This window comes from Triturus cristatus, chromosome 1_1 (assembly GCF_964204655.1).
Source record: "Triturus cristatus chromosome 1_1, aTriCri1.1, whole genome shotgun sequence".
Classification (NCBI taxonomy): Eukaryota; Metazoa; Chordata; class Amphibia; order Caudata; family Salamandridae; genus Triturus; species Triturus cristatus.
In genome coordinates this window covers 1,220,540,098-1,220,560,393 of record NC_140579.1, presented here as the reverse complement: position 1 = coordinate 1,220,560,393, position 20,296 = coordinate 1,220,540,098, and positions in this window count along the sequence as shown.

Here is a 20,296-nt window from a genome sequence, read left to right as displayed (position 1 = left end):
TATGGCTCTTCAGCAGCTCTGCTGACCTGCTTCTCTGGCTCTAGAGCGGCTCTGCTGACCTGGTTCTCTGGCTCTACAGCAGCTCTACTGACCTAGGTCTCAGACTCTACAATGGCTCTGCTGATCTGGGTCTCGGGCTCTACAATGGCTCTGCTGACTTGGTTCTATGGCTCTACAGCAGCTCTGCTGACCTTGTTCTCTAGCTCTAGAGCAGCTCTGCTGGCCTGGTTCTCTGGCTCTAGAGCAGCTCTGCTGACCTGGTTCTCCGGCTCTAGAGCAGCTTTACTGACCTGGTTCTCCGGCTCTAGAGCAGCTTTGCTGACCTGGTTCTCTGGCTCCAGAGCGGCTCTGCTGGCCTGGTTCCCTGGTTCTACAGCAGCTCTGCTAACCTGGGTCTCAGGCTCTACAATGGGTCTGCTGACCTGTTTCTCTGGCTCTACAGAAGCTCTGCTGACCTGGTTCTGTGGCTCTACAGCAGCTTGCTGACCAGCTTCTCTGGTTCTACAGCACCTTGATGACCTGCTTCTCTGGCTCTGCAGCAGCTCTGCTGACCTCGTTCTCTGGCTCTCCAGCAGCTTTACTGACCTGGTTCTCCGGCTCAAGAGCAGCTTTGCTGACCTGCTTCTCTGACTCTAGATTGGCTCTGCTGGCCTGGTTCTTTCGCTCTAGCCCGGATCTGCTGACCTGGTTCTCTGGCTCTACGGCGGCTCTGCTAACCTTGTTCTCTGGAGCAGCTCTGCTGACCGGTTCTCTGGCTCTAGAGCGGCTCTGCTGACCTGGTTCTATGGCTCTTCAGCGGCTCTGCTGACCTGGTTCTCTGGCTCCAGAGCGGCTCTGCTGACCAGGTTCTCTGGCTCTACAGTAGCTCTGCTGAACTGGGTCTCAGGCTGTACAACGGCTCTGCTGACCTAGGTCTCGGGCTCTACAACGGCTCTGCTGACTTGGTTCTATGGCTCTACAGCAGCTCTGCTGAACTGGTTCTCTGGCTCTAGAGCAGCTCTGCTGACCTGGTTCTCCGGCTCTAGAGTAGCTTAACTGACCTGGTTCTCCGGCTCTAGAGCAGCTTTGCTGACCTGGTTCTCTGGCTCTAGAGACGCTGGGTGACCTGGTTCTCCGGCTCTAGAGCAGCTTTGCTGACCTGGTTCTCTGGTTCTAGAGCGGCTCTGCTGACCTGGTTCTCTGGCTGTAGATCGCCTCTGCTGGCCTGGTTTTCTGGCTCTAGAGAGGCTCTGCTGACCTGGTTCTCTGGAGCAGCTCTGCTGACCTGGTTCTCTGGCTCTACAACAGCTCTACTGACCTAGGTCTCAGGCTCTACAACGGCTCTGCTGACCTGGGTCTCGGGCTCTACAACGGCTCTGCTGACTTGGTTCTATGGCTCTACAGCAGCTCTGCTGACCTGGTTCTATGGCTCTAGCGGAGCTCTGCTGACCTGGTTCTCTGGCTCTAGAGAAGCTTTGCTGACCTGGTTCTCTGGCTCTAGAGCAGCTTTGCAGACCTGGTTCTCTGGCTCTAGAGCAGCTCTGCTGACACAGTTCTCTGGCTCTAGAGCGGCTCTGCTGGCCTGGTTCTATGGCTCTTCATCGGTTCTGCTGACCTGGCTATCTGGCTCTAGAGCGGCTCTGCTGACCTGGTTCTCTGGCTCTACAGCAGCTCTGCTGAACTGGGTCTCAGGCTCTACAACGGCTCTGCTGACCTAGGTCTCGGGCTCTACAACGTCTCTGCTGACTTGGTTCTATGGCTCTAGAGCAGCTCTGCTGACCTGGTTCTCCGGCTCTAGAGTAGCTTTACTGACCTGGTTCTCCGGCTCTAGAGCAGCTTTGCTGACCTGGTTCTCTGGCTCTAGAGCGGCTGGGTGACCTGGTTCTCTGGTTCTCTGGTTCTAGAGCAGCTCTGCTGACCTGGTTCTCTGCCTTTACAGCAGCTCTGCTGACCTTGTTCCCAGGCTCTAGAGAGGCTCTGCTGACCTGGTTTTCTGGCTCTACAGCAGCTCTGCTGACCTGGTTCTCTGGCTCTAGAGCGGCTCTGCTGGCCTTGTTCTCTGTCTCTAGAGCGGCTCTGCTGACCTGGTTGTCTGGCTCTACAGCAGCTCTGCTGACCTGGATCTCTGGCTCTAGAGCAGCTTTGCTGACCTGGTTCTCTGGCTCTAGAGCGGCTGGGTGACCTGGTTCTCTGGTTCTCTGGTTCTAGAGCAGCTCTGCTGACCTGGTTCTCTGCCTTTACAGCAGCTCTGCTGACCTTGTTGCCAGGCTCTAGAGAGGCTCTGCTGACCTGGTTTTCTGGCTCTACAGCAGCTCTGCTGACCTGGTTCTCCGCCTCTACAATGGCTCTGCTGACAAGGTTCCCAGGCTCTACAGCAGCTTGCTGACCTGGTTCTCTGGCTCTAGAGCGGCTCTGCTGGCCTTGTTCTCTGGCTCTAGAGCGGCTCTGCTGACCTGGTTGTCTGGCTCTACAGCAGCTCTGCTGACCTGGATCTCTGGCTCTACAATGGCTCTGCTGACCTGGTTCTCAGGCTCTACAGCAGCTTGCTGACCTGGTTGGCTGACTCTAGATTGGCTCTGCTGGCCCGGCTCTCTCGCTCTAGAGCGGATCTGCTGACCTGGTTGTCTGGAGCGGCTCTCCTGACCCATTTCTCTGGCTCTATAGCGGCTCTGCTGACCTGGTTCTCTGGCTGTTCAGCAGCTCGGCTGACCTGGTTCTCTGGCTCTACAGCAGCTCTGCTGACCTGGGTGTCAGGCTCTACAACGGCTCTGCTGACCTGGGTCTCGTGCTTACAACGGCTCTGCTGACTTGGTTCTATGGCTCTACAGCAGCTCTGCTGACCTGGTTCTCTGGCTCTACAGCAGCTCTGCTGACCTGGTTCTCTGGCTCTAGAGGAGCTGTGCTGACCTGGTTCTCTGGCTCTAGAGGAGCTCTGCTGACCTGGTTCTATGGCTCTACAGCAGCTCTGCTGACCTGGTTCTCTGGCTCTACAGCAGCTCCGCTGACCTGGTTCTCTGGCTCCACAGCAGCTCTGCTGACCTGGTTCTCTGCCTTTACAGCAGCTCTGCTGACCTGGTTCTCAGGCTCTAGAGAGGCTCTGCTGACCTGGTTTTCTGGCTCTACAGCAGCTGTGCTGATCTGGTTCTCCGGCTCTACAATGGCTCTACTGACCTGCTTCTCTGGAGCGGCACTGCTGACCCGGTTCTCCGGATCTACTGCAGTTCTGCTGACCTTGTTCTCTAGCTCTGCAGCAGCTCTGTGGACCTGGTTCTCTGGCTCTAGAGGAGCTCTGCTGACCTGGTTCTCTGGCTCTAGAGCAGCTTTGCTGACCTGGTTCTCCGGCACTAGAGCAGCTTTGCTGACCTGGTTCTCAGACTTGACAATGGCTCTGCTGACCTAGGTTTCGGGCTCTACAACGGCTCTGCTGACTTGGTTCTATGGCTCTACAGCAGCTCTGCTGACCTGGTTCTCTGGCTCTAGAGCAGCTCTGCTGACCTTGTTCTCTGGCTCTAGAGTAGCTTTACTGACCTGGTTCTCGGGCTCTAGAGCAGCTTTGCTGACCTGGTTCTCTGACTCTAGAGCGGCTCTGCTGACCTGGTTCTCCGGCTCTAGAGCAGCTTTGCTGACCTGGTTCTCTGGCTCCAGAGCGGCTCTGCTGGCCTGGTTCCCTGGATCTACAGCAGCTCTGCTAACCTGGGTCTCAGGCTCTACAACGGCTCTACTGACCTGGATCTCGGTCTCTACAACGGCTCTGCTGACTTGGTTCTATGGCTCTAGAGCAGCTCTGCTGACCTGGTTTTCTGGCTCTTCAGCAGCTCTGCTGACCTGGTTTTCTGGCTCTAGAGCGGCTCTGCTGACCTGGTTCTCTGGCTCTACAGCAGCTTTGCTGACCTGGTTCTCTGGCTCTAGAGCGGCTCTGCTGACCTGTTTCTCTGGCTCTACAGCAGCTCTCCTGACCTGGCTCTCAGGCTCTACAACGGCTCTGCTGACCTGGATCTCGGTCTCTACAACAGCTCTGCTGACTTGGTTCTATGGCTCTAGAGCAGGTCTGCTGACCTGGTTCTCTGGCTCTAGAGCAGCTCTGCTGACCTGGTTCTCCGGCTCTAGAGCAGATTTGCTGACCTGGTTCTCCGGCTCTAGAGCAGCTTTGCTGACCTGGTTCTCTGGCTCCAGAGCTGCTCTGCTGGCCTGGTTCCCTGGCTCTACAGCAGCTCTGCTAACCTGGGTCTCAGGCTCTACAATGGGTCTGCTGACCTGGTTCTCTGGCTCTACAGAAGCTCTGCTGACCTGGTTCTATGGCTCTACAGCAGCTTGCTGACCAGCTTCTCTGGCTCTACAGCACCTTGATGACCTGCTTCTCTGGCTCTGCAGCAGCTCTGCTGACCTCGTTTTCTGGCTCTCCAGCAGCTTTACTGACCTGGTTCTCTGGCTCTAGAGCAGCTTTGCTGACCTGGTTCTCTGACTCTAGAGCGGCTCTGGTGACCTGGTTCTCTGGCTCTAGAGCAGCTCTGCTGACCTGGTTCTCTGCCTTTACAGCTGCTCTGCTGACCTGCTTCTCAGGCTCTAGAGAGGTTCTGCTGACCTGGTTTTCCGGCTCTACAGCAGCTCTGCTGACCTGGTTCTCTGGCTCTACAATGGCTCTGCTGACAAGGTTCCCAGGCTCTACAGCAGCTTGCTGACCTGGTTCTATGGCTCTAGAGTGGCTCTGCGGGCTTGGTTCTCTGGCTCTAGAGCAGCTCTATTGACCTGGTTCTCTGGCTCTAGAGCGGCTCTGCTGACCTGGTTTTCAGGCTCTAGAGCGGCTCTGCTGACCTGGTTTTCTGGCTCTACAGCAGCTCTGCTGACCTGGTTCTCTGTCTCTACAATGGCTCTGCTGACCTGGTTCTCAGGCTCTACAGCAGCTTGCTGACCTGGTTCTCTGGCTCTAGATTGGCTCTGCTGGCCTGGTTCTTTCGCTCTAGCCCGGATCTGCTGACCTGGTTTTCTGGCCCTACAGCGGCTCTGCTGACCTTGTTCTCCGGAGCAGCTCTGCTGACCGGTTCTCTGGCTCTAGAGCGGCTCTGCTGACCTGGTTCTCTGGCTCTACAGCAGCTCTACTGACCTAGGTCTCAGGCTCTACAATGGCTCTGCTGATCTGGGTCTCTGGCTCTACAACGGCTCTGCTGACTTGGTTTTATGGCTTTAGAGCAGCTCTGCTGACCTGGTTCTCTGGCTCTAGAGCAGCTCTGCTGACCTGGTTCTCCGGCTCTAGAGCAGCTTTGCTGACCTAGTTCTCCGGCTCTAGAGCAGCTTTGCTGACCTGGTTCTCTGGCTCCAGAGCTGCTCTGCTGGCCTGGTTCCCTGGCTCTACAGCAGCTCTGCTAACCTGGGTCTCAGGCTCTACAATGGGTCTGCTGACCTGGTTCTCTGGCTCTACAGAAGCTCTGCTGACCTGGTTCTATGGCTCTACATCAGCTTGCTGACCAGGTTCTCTGGCTCTACAGCACCTTGATGACCTGCTTCTCTGGCTCTGCAGCAGCTCTGCTGACCTCGTTCTCTGGCTCTCCAGCAGCTTTACTGCCCTGGTTCTCCGGCTCTAGAGCAGCTTTGCTGACCTAGTTCTCTGACTCTAGAGCGGCTCTGGTGACCTGGTTCTCTGGCTCTAGAGCAGCTCTGCTGACCTGGTTCTCTGCCTTTACAGCTGCTCTGCTGACCTGGTTCTCAGGCTCTAGAGAGGTTCTGCTGACCTGGTTTTCTGGCTCTACAGCAGCTCTGCTGACCTGGTTCTCTGGCTCTACAATGGCTCTGCTGACAAGGTTCCCAGGCTCTACAGCAGCTTGCTGACCTGGTTCTCTGGTTCTAGAGTGGCTCTGCGGGCCTGGTTCTCTGGCTCTAGAGCAGCTCTACTGACCTGGTTCTCTGGCTCTACAGCACCTTGATGACCTGCTTCTCTGGCTCTGCAGCAGCTCTGCTGACCTCGTTCTCTGGCTCTCCAGCAGCTTTACTGCCCTGGTTCTCTGGCTCTAGAGCAGCTCTGCTGACCTGGTTCTCTGCCTTTACAGCTGCTCTACTGACCTGGTTCTCTGGCTCTAGAGCGGCTCTGCTGACCTGGTTTTCTGGCTCTTCAGCAGCTCTGCTGACCTGGTTTTCTGGCTCTAGAGCGGCTCTGCTGACCTGGTTTTCTGGCTCTTCAGCAGCTCTGCTGACCTGGTTTTCTGGCTCTAGAGCGGCTCTGCTGACCTGGTTCTCTGGCTCTACAGCAGCTCTGCTGACCTGGTTCTCTGGCTCTAGAGGAGCTCTGCTGACCTGGTTCTCTGGCTCTAGAGGAGCTCTGCTGACCTGGTTCTCTGGCTCTACAGCAGCTCTGCTGACCTGGTTCTCTGGCTCTACAGCAGCTCCGCTGACCTGGTTCTCTGGCTCCACAGCAGCTCTGCTGACCTGGTTCTCTGCCTTTACAGCAGCTCTGCTGACCTGGTTCTCAGGCTCTAGAGAGGCTCTGCTGACCTGGTTTTCTGGCTCTACAGCAGCTGTGCTGATCTGGTTCTCCGGCTCTACAATGGCTCTGCTGACCTGGTTCTCTGGAGAGGCACTGCTGACCCGGTTCTCCGGATCTACTGCAGTTCTGCTGACCTTGTTCTCTAGCTCTGCAGCAGCTCTGTGGACCTGGTTCTCTGGCTCTAGAGGAGCTCTGCTGACCTGGTTCTCTGGCTCTAGAGCAGCTTTGCTGACCTGGTTCTCTGGCACTAGAGCAGCTTTGCTGACCTGGTTCTCAGACTTGACAATGGCTCTGCTGACCTAGGTTTCGGGCTCTACAACGGCTCTGCTGACTTGGTTCTATGGCTCTACAGCAGCTCTGCTGACCTGGTTCTCTGGCTCTAGAGCAGCTCTGCTGACCTTGTTCTCTGGCTCTAGAGTAGCTTTACTGACCTGGTTCTCCGGCTCTAGAGCAGCTTTGCTGACCTGGTTCTCTGACTCTAGAGCGGCTCTGCTGACCTGGTTCTCCGGCTCTAGAGCAGCTTTGCTGACCTGGTTCTCTGGCTCCAGAGCGGCTCTGCTGGCCTCGTTCCCTGGCTCTACAGCAGCTCTGCTAACCTGGGTCTCAGGCTCTACAACGGCTCTACTGACCTGGATCTCGGTCTCTACAACGGCTCTGCTGACTTGGTTCTATGGCTCTAGATCAGCTCTGCTGACCTGGTTTTCTGGCTCTTCAGCAGCTCTGCTGACCTGGTTTTCTGGCTCTAGGGCGGCTCTGCTGACCTGGTTCTCTGGCTCTACAGCAGCTTTGCTGACCTGGTTCCCTGGCTCTAGAGCGGCTCTGCTGACCTGTTTCTCTGGCTCTACAGCAGCTCTCCTGACCTGGCTCTCAGGCTCTACAACGGCTCTGCTGACCTAGATCTCGGTCTCTACAACAGCTCTGCTGACTTGGTTCTATGGCTCTAGAGCAGGTCTGCTGACCTGGTTCTCTGGCTCTAAAGCAGCTCTGCTGACCTGGTTCTCCGGCTCTAGAGCAGATTTGCTGACCTGGTTCTCCGGCTCTAGAGCAGCTTTGCTGACCTGGTTCTCTGGCTCCAGAGCTGCTCTGCTGGCCTGGTTCCCTGGCTCTACAGCAGCTCTGCTAACCTGGGTCTCAGGCTCTACAATGGGTCTGCTGACCTGGTTCTCTGGCTCTACAGAAGCTCTGCTGACCTGGTTCTATGGCTCTACAGCAGCTTGCTGACCAGCTTCTCTGGCTCTACAGCACCTTGATGACCTGCTTCTCTGGCTCTACAGCAGCTCTGCTGACCTCGTTTTCTGGCTCTCCAGCAGCTTTACTGACCTGGTTCTCTGGCTCTAGAGCAGCTTTGCTGACCTGGTTCTCTGACTCTAGAGCGGCTCTGGTGACCTGGTTCTCTGGCTCTAGAGCAGCTCTGCTGACCTGGTTCTCTGCCTTTACAGCTGCTCTGCTGACCTGCTTCTCAGGCTCTAGAGAGGTTCTGCTGACCTGGTTTTCTGGCTCTACAGCAGCTCTGCTGACCTGGTTCTCTGGCTCTTCAATGGCTCTGCTGACAAGGTTCCCAGGCTCTACAGCAGCTTGCTGACCTGGTTCTCTGGCTCTAGAGTGGCTCTGCGGGCTTGGTTTTCTGGCTCTAGAGCAGCTCTATTGACCTGGTTCTCTGGCTCTAGAGCGGCTCTGCTGACCTGGTTTTCAGGCTCTAGAGCGGCTCTGCTGACCTGGTTTTCTGGCTCTACAGCAGCTCTGCTGACCTGGTTCTCTGTCTCTACAATGGCTCTGCTGACCTGGTTCTCAGGCTCTACAGCAGCTTGCTGACCTGGTTCTCTGGCTCTAGATTGGCTCTGCTGGCCTGGTTCTTTCGCTCTAGCCCGGATCTGCTGACCTGGTTTTCTGGCCCTACAGCGTCTCTGCTGACCTTGTTCTCCGGAGCAGCTCTGCTGACCGGTTCTCTGGCTCTAGAGCGGCTCTGCTGACCTGGTTCTCTGGCTCTACAGCAGCTCTACTGACCTAGGTCTCAGGCTCTACAATGGCTCTGCTGATCTGGGTCTCTGGCTCTACAACGGCTCTGCTGACTTGGTTTTATGGCTTTAGAGCAGCTCTGCTGACCTGGTTCTCTGGCTCTAGAGCAGCTCTGCTGACCTGGTTCTCCGGCTCTAGAGCAGCTTTGCTGACCTAGTTCTCCGGCTCTAGAGCAGCTTTGCTGACCTGGTTCTCTGGCTCCAGAGCTGCTCTGCTGGCCTGGTTCCCTGGCTCTACAGCAGCTCTGCTAACCTGGGTCTCAGGCTCTACAATGGGTCTGCTGACCTGGTTCTCTGGCTCTACAGAAGCTCTGCTGACCTGGTTCTATGGCTCTACATCAGCTTGCTGACCAGGTTCTCTGGCTCTACAGCACCTTGATGACCTGCTTCTCTGGCTCTGCAGCAGCTCTGCTGACCTCGTTCTCTGGCTCTCCAGCAGCTTTACTGCCCTGGTTCTCCGGCTCTAGAGCAGCTCTGCTGACCTGGTTCTCTGCCTTTACAGCTGCTCTGCTGACCTGGTTCTCAGGCTCTAGAGAGGTTCTGCTGACCTGGTTTTCTGGCTCTACAGCAGCTCTGCTGACCTGGTTCTCTGGCTCTACAATGGCTCTGCTGACAAGGTTCCCAGGCTCTACAGCAGCTTGCTGACCTGGTTCTCCGGTTCTAGAGTGGCTCTGCGGGCCTGGTTCTCTGGCTCTAGAGCAGCTCTACTGACCTGGTTCTCTGGCTCTACAGCACCTTGATGACCTGCTTCTCTGGCTCTGCAGCAGCTCTGCTGACCTCGTTCTCTGGCTCTCCAGCAGCTTTACTGCCCTGGTTCTCTGGCTCTAGAGCAGCTCTGCTGACCTGGTTCTCTGCCTTTACAGCTGCTCTACTGACCTGGTTCTCTGGCTCTAGAGCGGCTCTGCTGACCTGGTTTTCTGGCTCTTCAGCAGCTCTGCTGACCTGGTTTTCTGGCTCTCGAGCGGCTCTGCTGACCTGGTTTTCTGGCTCTTCAGCAGCTCTGCTGACCTGGTTTTCTGGCTCTAGAGCGGCTCTGCTGACCTGGTTCTCTGGCTCTACAGCAGCTTTGCTGACCTGGTTCTCTGGCTCTAGAGCGGCTCTGCTGACCTGTTTCTCTGGCTCTACAGCAGCTCTCCTGACCTGGCTCTCAGGCTCTACAACGGCTCTGCTGACCTGGATCTCGGTCTCTACAACAGCTCTGCTGACTTGGTTCTATGGCTCTAGAGCAGGTCTGCTGACCTGGTTCTCTGGCTCTAGAGCAGCTCTGCTGACCTGGTTCTCCGGCTCTAGAGCAGATTTGCTGACCTGGTTCTCCGGCTCTAGAGCAGCTTTGCTGACCTGGTTCTCTGGCTCCAGAGCTGCTCTGCTGGCCTGGTTCCCTGGCTCTACAGCAGCTCTGCTAACCTGGGTCTCAGGCTCTACAATGGGTCTGCTGACCTGGTTCTCTGGCTCTACAGAAGCTCTGCTGACCTGGTTCTATGGCTCTACAGCAGCTTGCTGACCAGCTTCTCTGGCTCTACAGCACCTTGATGACCTGCTTCTCTGGCTCTGCAGCAGCTCTGCTGACCTCGTTTTCTGGCTCTCCAGCAGCTTTACTGACCTGGTTCTCTGGCTCTAGAGCAGCTTTGCTGACCTGGTTCTCTGACTCTAGAGCGGCTCTGGTGACCTGGTTCTCTGACTCTAGAGCAGCTCTGCTGACCTGGTTCTCTGCCTTTACAGCTGCTCTGCTGACCTGCTTCTCAGGCTCTAGAGAGGTTCTGCTGACCTGGTTTTCTGGCTCTACAGCAGCTCTGCTGACCTGGTTCTCTGGCTCTACAATGGCTCTGCTGACAAGGTTCCCAGGCTCTACAGCAGCTTGCTGACCTGGTTCTCTGGCTCTGGAGTGGCTCTGCGGGCTTGGTTCTCTGGCTCTAGAGCAGCTCTATTGACCTGGTTCTCTGGCTCTAGAGCGGCTCTGCTGACCTGGTTTTCAGGCTCTAGAGCGGCTCTGCTGACCTGGTTTTCTGGCTCTACAGCAGCTCCGCTGACCTGGTTCTCTGTCTCTACAATGGCTCTGCTGACCTGGTTCTCAGGCTCTACAGCAGCTTGCTGACCTGGTTCTCTGGCTCTAGATTGGCTCTGCTGGCCTGGTTCTTTCGCTCTAGCCCGGATCTGCTGACCTGGTTTTCTGGCCCTACAGCGGCTCTGCTGACCTTGTTCTCCGGAGCAGCTCTGCTGACCGGTTCTCTGGCTCTAGAGCGGCTCTGCTGACCTGGTTCTCTGGCTCTACAGCAGGTCTACTGACCTAGGTCTCAGGCTCTACAATGGCTCTGCTGATCTGGGTCTCTGGCTCTACAACGGCTCTGCTGACTTGGTTTTATGGCTTTAGAGCAGCTCTGCTGACCTGGTTCTCTGGCTCTAGAGCAGCTCTGCTGACCTGGTTCTCCGGCTCTAGAGCAGCTTTGCTGACCTAGTTCTCCGGCTCTAGAGCAGCTTTGCTGACCTGGTTCTCTGGCTCCAGAGCTGCTCTGCTGGCCTGGTTCCCTGGCTCTACAGCAGCTCTGCTAACCTGGGTCTCAGGCTCCACAATGGGTCTGCTGACCTGGTTCTCTGGCTCTACAGAAGCTCTGCTGACCTGGTTCTATGGCTCTACAGCAGCTTGCTGACCAGCTTCTCTGGCTCTACAGCACCTTGATGACCTGCTTCTCTGGCTTTGCAGCAGCTCTGCTGACCTCGTTTTCTGGCTCTCCAGCAGCTTTACTGACCTGGTTCTCTGGCTCTAGAGCAGCTTTGCTGACCTGGTTCTCTGACTCTAGAGCGGCTCTGGTGACCTGGTTCTCTGGCTCTAGAGCAGCTCTGCTGACCTGGTTCTCTGCCTTTACAGCTGCTCTGCTGACCTGCTTCTCAGGCTCTAGAGAGGTTCTGCTGACCTGGTTTTCTGGCTCTACAGCAGCTCTGCTGACCTGGTTCTCTGGCTCTACAATGGCTCTGCTGACAAGGTTCCCAGGCTCTACAGCAGCTTGCTGACCTGGTTCTATGGCTCTAGAGTGGCTCTGCGGGCTTGGTTCTCTGGCTCTAGAGCAGCTCTATTGACCTGGTTCTCTGGCTCTAGAGCGGCTCTGCTGACCTGGTTTTCAGGCTCTAGAGCGGCTCTGCTGACCTGGTTTTCTGGCTCTACAGCAGCTCTGCTGACCTGGTTCTCTGTCTCTACAGCAGCTTGCTGACCTGGTTCTCAGGCTCTAGATTGGCTCTGTTGGCCTGGTTCTTTCGCTCTAGCCCGGATCTGCTGACCTGGTTTTCTGGCCCTACAGCGGCTCTGCTGACCTTGTTCTCTGCCTTTACAGCTGCTCTACTGACCTGGTTCTCTGGCTCTAGAGCGGCTCTGCTGACCTGGTTTTCAGGCTCTAGAGCGGCTCTGCTGACCTGGTTTTCTGGCTCTACAGCAGCTCTGCTGACCTGGTTCTCTGTCTCTACAATGGCTCTGCTGACCTGGTTCTCAGGCTCTACAGCAGCTTGCTGACCTGGTTCTCTGGCTCTAGATTGGCTCTGCTGGCCTGGTTCTTTCGCTCTAGCCCGAATCTGCTGACCTGGTTTTCTGGCCCTACAGCGGCTCTGCTGACCTTGTTCTCCGGAGCAGCTCTGCTGACCGGTTCTCTGGCTCTACAGCAGCTCTACTGACTTAGGTCTCAGGCTCTACAATGGCTCTGCTGATCTGGGTCTCTGGCTCTACAATGGCTCTGCTGACTTGGTTTTATGGCTTTAGAGCAGCTCTGCTGACCTGGTTCTCTGGCTCTAGAGCAGCTCTGCTGACCTGGTTCTCCGGCTCTAGAGCAGCTTTGCTGACCTAGTTCTCCGGCTCTAGAGCAGCTTTGCTGACCTGGTTCTCTGGCTCCAGAGCTGCTCTGCTGGCCTGGTTCCCTGGCTCTACAGCAGCTCTGCTAACCTGGGTCTCAGGCTCTACAATGGGTCTGCTGACCTGGTTCTCTGGCTCTACAGAAGCTCTGCTGACCTGGTTCTATGGCTCTACATCAGCTTGCTGACCAGGTTCTCTGGCTCTACAGCACCTTGATGACCTGCTTCTCTGGCTCTGCAGCAGCTCTGCTGACCTCGTTCTCTGGCTCTCCAGCAGCTTTACTGCCCTGGTTCTCCGGCTCTAGAGCAGCTTTGCTGACCTAGTTCTCTGACTCTAGAGCGGCTCTGGTGACCTGGTTCTCTGGCTCTAGAGCAGCTCTGCTGACCTGGTTCTCTGCCTTTACAGCTGCTCTGCTGACATGGTTCTCAGGCTCTAGAGAGGTTCTGCTGACCTGGTTTTCTGGCTCTACAGCAGCTCTGCTGACCTGGTTCTCTGGCTCTACAATGGCTCTGCTGACAAGGTTCCCAGGCTCTACAGCAGCTTGCTGACCTGGTTCTCTGGTTCTAGAGTGGCTCTGCGGGCCTGGTTCTCTGGCTCTAGAGCAGCTCTACTGACCTGGTTCTCTGGCTCTACAGCACCTTGATGACCTGCTTCTCTGGCTCTGCAGCAGCTCTGCTGACCTCGTTCTCTGGCTCTCCAGCAGCTTTACTGCCCTGGTTATCTGGCTCTAGAGCAGCTCTGCTGACCTGGATCTCTGCCTTTACAGCTGCTCTACTGACCTGGTTCTCTGGCTCTAGAGCGGCTCTGCTGACCTGGTTTTCAGGCTCTAGAGCGGCTCTGCTGACCTGGTTTTCTGGCTCTACAGCAGCTCTGCTGACCTGGTTCTCTGTCTCTACAATGGCTCTGCTGACCTGGTTCTCAGGCTCTACAGCAGCTCTGCTGACCTGGTTCTCTGGCTCTAGATTGGCTCTGCTGGCCTGGTTCTTTCGCTCTAGCGCGGATCTGCTGACCTGGTTTTCTGGCCCTACAGCGGCTCTGCTGACCTTGTTCTCCGGAGCAGCTCTGCTGACCGGTTCTCTGGCTCTAGAGCGGCTCTGCTGACCTGGTTCTCTGGCTCTACAGCAGCTCTACTGACCTAGGTCTCAGGCTCTAAAATGGCTCTGCTGATCTGGGTCTCTGGCTCTACAACGGCTCTGCTGACTTGGTTTTATGGCTTTAGAGCAGCTCTGCTGACCTGGTTCTCTGGCTCTAGAGCAGCTCTGCTGACCTGGTTCTCCGGCTCTAGAGCAGCTTTGCTGACCTAGTTCTCCGGCTCTAGAGCAGCTTTGCTGACCTGGTTCTCTGGCTCCAGAGCTGCTCTGCTGGCCTGGTTCCCTGGCTCTACAGCAGCTCTGCTAACCTGGGTCTCAGGCTCTACAATGGGTCTGCTGACCTGGTTCTCTGGCTCTACAGAAGCTCTGCTGACCTGGTTCTATGGCTCTACATCAGCTTGCTGACCAGGTTCTCTGGCTCTACAGCACCTTGATGACCTGCTTCTCTGGCTCTGCAGCAGCTCTGCTGACCTCGTTCTCTGGCTCTTCAGCAGCTTTACTGCCCTGGTTCTCCGGCTCTAGAGCAGCTTTGCTGACCTAGTTCTCTGACTTTAGAGCGGCTCTGGTGACCTGGTTCTCTGGCTCTAGAGCAGCTCTGCTGACCTGGTTCTCTGCCTTTACAGCTGCTCTGCTGACCTGGTTCTCAGGCTCTAGAGAGGTTCTGCTGACCTGGTTTTCTGGCTCTACTGCAGCTCTGCTGACCTGGTTCTCTGGCTCTACAATGGCTCTGCTGACAAGGTTCCCAGGCTCTACAGCAGCTTGCTGACCTGGTTCTCTGGTTCTAGAGTGGCTCTGCGGGCCTGGTTCTCTGGCTCTAGAGCAGCTCTACTGACCTGGTTCTCTGGCTCTACAGCACCTTGATGACCTGCTTCTCTGGCTCTGCAGCAGCTCTGCTGACCTCGTCCTCTGGCTCTCCAGCAGCTTTACTGCCCTGGTTCTCTGGCTCTAGAGCAGCTCTGCTGACCTGGTTCTCTGCCTTTACAGCTGCTCTACTGACCTGGTTCTCTGGCTCTAGAGCGGCTCTGCTGACCTGGTTTTCAGGCTCTAGAGCGGCTCTGCTGACCTGGTTTTCTGGCTCTACAACAGCTCTGCTGACCTGGTTCTCTGTCTCTACAATGGCTCTGCTGACCTAGTTCTCAGGCTCTACAGCAGCTTGCTGACCTGGTTCTCTGGCTCTAGATTGGCTCTGCTGGCCTGGTTCTTTCGCTCTAGCCCGGATCTGCTGACCTGGTTTTCTGGCTCTACAGCGGCTCTGCTGACCTTGTTCTCTGGAGCAGCTCTGCTGACCGGTTCTCTGGCTCTAGAGCGGCTCTGCTGACCTGTTTCTATGGCTCTTCATAAGCTCTGCTAACCTGCTTCTCTGGCTCTAGAGCGGCTCTGCTGACCTGGTTCTCTGGCTCTACAGCAGCTCTACTGACCTAGGTCTCAGGCTCTACAATGGCTCTGCTGATCTGGGTCTCTGGCTCTACAACACCTCTGCTGACCCGGTTAGCTGACCTGGTTCTCTGGCCCAGTTCTCTGGCTATAGAGCATCTCTGCTGACCTTGTTCTCTGGCTCTACAGCAGCTCTGCTGACCTGCTTCTCTGGCTCTACAGCAGCTCTGCGGACCTGGTTCTCTGGCTCTACAGCAGCTCTGCCGACTTGGTTCTCTGGCTCTACAGCAGCTCTGCTGATCTGGTTCTCTAGCTCTACAGCAGCTCTGCTGACCTGGTTCCCTGGGTCTACAGCGCCACTGCTGACCGGTTTCTCTGGCTCTAGAGCAGCTCTGTTGACCTGGTTCTCAGGCTGTAGAACAACTCTGCTGACCTTGTTTTCTGGCTCTACAGCAGCTCTGCTGACCTGCTTCTCTGGCTCTACATCAGCTCTGCTGACCTGGTTCTCTGGCTCTACAACAGCTTTGCTGCCATGGTTCTCTGGCTCTAGAGCAGCTCTGCTGATCGGGTTCTCTGGCTCTAGAACGGCTCTGCTGACCGGGTTCTCTGGCTCTAGAACGGCTCTGCTGACCTGGTTCTGTGGCTCTACAGCATCTTGATGACCTGCTTCTCTGGCTCTGCAGCAGCTCTGCTGACCTCGTTCTCTGGCTCTCCAGCAGCTCTGCTGACCTGGTTCTAAGACTCTACAGCAGCTCGGCAGACCTGGTTCTCTGGCTCTACAGCAGCTTGCTGACCTGGTTCTGTGGCTCTACAACACCTCTGCTGACCTGGTTCGCTGACCTGGTTCCCTGGCCCAGTTCTCTGGCCATATAGCAGCTCTGCTGACATCTTTCTCCAGATCTACAGCAGCTCTACTGACCTGGTGCTCTGGCTCTATAGCAGCTCTGCTGACCTGGTTCTCTGGCTATACAGCAGCTCTGCGGACCTGGTTCTCTGGCTCTACAGCAACTCTGCTGACCTGGTTCTCTGCCTTTACAGCAGCTCTGCTGAGCAGGTTCTCAGGCTCTATAGCAGCTCTGCTAACCTGGTTCTCCGGCTCTGCAATGGCTCTGCTGACCAGGTTCTCAGGCTCTACAGCAGCTTGCTGACCTGGTTCTCTGGCTCTAGAGTGGCTCTGCTGACCTGGTTCTCTGGCTCTAGAACAGCTCTGCTGACCTGGTTCTCTGGCTCTAGAGCGGCTCTGCTGACCTGGTTTTCAGGCTCTAGAGTGGCTCTGCTGACCTGGTTTTCTGGCTCTACAGCAGCTCTGCTGACATGGTTCTCTGCCTCTACAATGGCTCTGCTGTCCTGGTTCTCTTGCTCTACAGCAGCTCTGCTGATCTGGTTTTCTGGCTCTAGAGCGGCTCTGCTGACCTGGTTCTCTAGAGCGGCTCTGCTGACCTGGTTCTCTGGAGCGGCTCTGCTGACCCGGTTCTCCGGATCTACAGCACTTCTGCTGACCTGGTGCTCTGGCTCTACAACAGCTCTGCTGGCCTGGTTCTCTGGCTCAACAGCAGCTCTGCGGACCTGGTTCTCTGGCTCTACAGCAGCTCTGCTGACCTAGTTCTAAGGTTCTACAGCAGCTCCGCTGACCTGGTTCTCTGGCTCTACAGCAGCCTGCTGACCTGGTTCTCTGGCTCTTCAGCGGCTCTGCTGACCTGGTTCTCAGGCTCTACAACGGCTCTGCTGACCTGGTTCTCAGGCTCTACAACAGCTCTGCTGACCTGGGTCTCGGGCTCTACAACGGCTCTGCTGACTTGGTTCTATGGCTCTACAGCAGCTCTGCTGACCTGGTTCTCTGTCTCTAGAGCAGCTCTGCTCACCTAGTTCTCAGGCTTTACAACTGCTCTGCTGACCTGGTTCTATGGCTCTAAAACGGCTCTTCTGACCTGGTTCTATGGCTCTACAGCAGCTCTGCTCACTTGGTTCTCTGGCTCTAGTGCGGCTCTGCTGGCCTGGTTCCCTGGATCTACAGCAGCTCTGCTGACCTGGGTCTCAGGCTCTACAATGGGTCTGCTGACCTGGTTCTCTGGCTCTACAGAAGCTCTGCTGACCTGGTTCTATGGCTCTACAGCAGCTTACTGACCAGCTTCTCTGGCTCTACAGCAGCTTGATGACCTGCTTCTCTGGCTCTGCAGCAGCTCTGCTGACCTTGTTCTAAGGCTCTACAGCAGCTCGGCTGACCTGGTTCTGTGGCTCCACAGCAGCGTGCTGACCTGGTTCTCTGGCTATACAGCAGCTCTGCGGACCTGGTTCTCTGGCTCTACAGCAGCTTTGCTGACCTGGTTCTCTGGCTCTACAGCAGCTCTGCTGACCTGGTTCTCAGGCTCTAGAACAACTCTGCTGACCTTGTTCTCTGGCTCTAGAACAACTCTGCTGACCTGCTTCTCTGGCTCTACAGCAGCTCTGCGGACCTGCTTCTCTGGCTCTACAGCAGCTCTGCTGACTTGGTTCTCTGGCTCTACAGCAGCTCTGCTGATCTGGTTCTCTCCCTCTACAGCAGCTCTTCTGACCTGGTTCCCTGGGTCTACAGCGCCACTGCTGACCGGTTTCTCTGGCTCTAGAGCAGCTCTGCTGACCTGGTTCTATGGCGCTACAACTGCTCTGCTGACCAAGTTCTCTGGCTCTAGAGCAGCTCTGCTAACCTGGTTCTCTGGCTCTACAGCAGCTCTGCTGACCTTGTTCTCTGGCTCTACAGCAGCTCTGCTGACTTGGTTTCTCTGGCTCTACAGCAGCTCTGCTGACTTGGTTTCTCTGGCTCTACAGCAGCTCTACTGACCTGGTTCTAAGGCTCTACAGCAGCTCCGCTGACCTGGTTCTCTGGCTCCACAACACCTCTGCTGACCTGGTTCGCTGACCTGGTTCTCTGGCCCAGTTCTCTGGCCATAGAGCAGCTCTGCTGACATCGTTCTCCAGATCTACAGCAGCTCTACTGACCTGGTGCTCTGGCTCTATAGCAGCTCTGCTGACCTGGTTCTCTGGCTATACAGCAGCTCTGCGGACCTGGTTCTCTGGCTCTACAGCAACTCTGCAGAACCTGGTTCTCTGCCTTTACAGCAGCTCTGCTGACTAGGTTCTCAGGCTCTATAGCAGCTCTGCTAACCTGGTTCTCCGGCTCTGCAATGGCTCTGCTGACCAGGTTCTCAGGCTCTACAGCAGCTTGCTGACCTGGTTCTCTGGCTCTAGAGTGGCTCTGCTGACCTGCTTCTCTGGCTCTAGAACAGCTCTGCTGACCTGGTTCTCTGGCTCTAGAGCGGCTCTGCTGACCTGGTTTTCAGGCTCTAGAGTGGCTCTGCTGACCTGGTTTTCTGGCTCTACAGCAGCTCTGCTGACATGGTTCTCTGGCTCTACAATGGCTCTGCTGTCCTGGTTCTCTTGCTCTACAGCAGCTCTGCTGACCGGGTTTTCTGGCTCTAGAGCGGTTCTGCTGACCTGGTTCTCTAGAGCGGCTCTGCTGACCTGGTTCTCTGGAGCGGCTCTGCTGACCCAGTTCTCCGGATCTACAGCACTTCTGCTGACCTGGTGCTCTGGCTCTACAACAGCTCTGCTGACCTGGTTCTCTGGCTCTACAGCAGCTCTGCGGACCTGGTTCCCTGGCTCTAAAACAGCTCTGCTGACCTAGTTCTAAGGTTCTACAGCAGCTCCGCTGACCTGGTTCTCTGGCTCTTCAGCGGCTCTGCTGACCTGGTTCTCAGGCTCTACAATGGCTCAGCTGATCTGGGTCTCTGGCTCTACAACGGCTCTGCTGAATTGGTTCTATGGCTCTACAGCAGCTCTGCTGACCTTGTTCTCTGGCTCTAGAGCAGTTCTGCTGACCTGGTCCTCTGGCTCTAGAGCAGCTCTGCTGACCTGGTTCTCCGGCTCTAGAGCAGCTTTACTGACCTGGTTCTCCGGCTATAGAGCAGCTTTGCTGACCTGGTTCTCTGGCTCTAGAGCGGCTCTGCTGACCTGTTTCTCTGGCTCTACAGCAGCTCTCCTGACCTGGGTCTCAGGCTCTACAACGGCTCTGCTGACCTGGATCTCGGTCTCTACAACGGCTCTGCTGACTTGGTTCTATAGCTCTAGAGCAGCTCTGCTGACCTGGTTCTCTGGCTCTAGAGCAGCTCTGCTGACCTGGTTCTATGGCTCTACAGCAGCTTGCTGACCAGGTTCTCTGGCTCTCCAGCAGCTTTACTGACCTGGTTCTCCGGCTCTAGAGCAGCTTTGCTGACCTGGTTCTCTGACTCTAGAGCGGCTCTGGTGACCTGGTTCTCTGGCTCTAGAGCAGCTCTGCTGACCTGGTTCTCTGCCTTTACAGCTGCTCTGCTGACCTGGTTCTCAGGCTCTAGAGAGGTTCTGCTGACCTGGTTTTCTGGCTCTACAGCAGCTCTGCTGACCTGGTTCTCTGACGCTACAATGGCTCTGCTGACAAGGTTCCCAGGCTCTACAGCAGCTTGCTGACCTGGTTCTCTGGCTCTAGAGTGGCTCTGCGGGCCTGGTTCTCTGGCTCTAAAGCAGCTCTACTGACCTGGTTCTCTGGCTCTAGAGCGGCTCTGCTGACCTGGTTTTCAGGCTCTAGAGCGGCTCTGCTGACTTGGTTTTCTGGCTCTACAGCAGCTCTGCTGACCTGGTTCTCTGTCTCTACAATGGCTCTGCTGACCTGGTTCTCAGGCTCTACAGCAGCTTGCTGACCTGGTTCTCTGGCTCTAGATTGGCTCTGCTGGCCTGGTTCTTTCGCTCTAGCCCGGATCTGCTGACCTGGTTTTCTGGCCCTACAGCGGCTCTGCTGACCTTGTTCTCTGGAGCAGCTCTGCTGACCGGTTCTCTGGCTCTAGAGCGGCTCTGCTGACCTGGTTCTATGGCTCTTCATTAGCTCTGCTAACCTGGTTCTCTGGCTCTAGAGCGGCTCTGCTGACCTGGTTCTCTGGCTCTACAGCAGCTCTACTGACCTAGGTCTCAGGCTCTACAATGGCTCTGCTGATCTGGGTCTCTGGCTCTACAACGGCTCTGCTGACTTGGTTCTATGGCTCTACAGCAGCTCTGCTGACTTTGTTCTCTGGCTCTAGAGCAGCTCTGCTGACCTGGTCCTCTGGCTCTAGAGCAGCTCTGCTGACCTGGTTCTCCGGCTCTAGAGAAGCTTTACTGACCTGGTTCTCCGGCTATAGAGCAGCTTTGCTGACCTGGTTCTCTGGCTCTAGAGCGGCTCTGCTGACCTGTTTCTCTGGCTCTACAGCAGCTCTCCTGACCTGGGTCTCAGGCTCTACAACGGCTCTGCTGACCTGGATCTCGGTCTCTACAACGGCTCTGCTGACTTGGTTCTATAGCTCTAGAGCAGCTCTGCTGACCTGGTTCTCTGGCTCTAGAGCAGCTCTGCTGACCCGGTTAGCTGACCTGGTTCTCTGGCCCAGTTCTCTGGCTATAGAGCATCTCTGCTGACCTTGTTCTCTGGCTCTACAGCAGCTCTGTTGACCTGCTTCTCTGGCTCTACAGCAGCTCTGCAGACCTGGTTCTC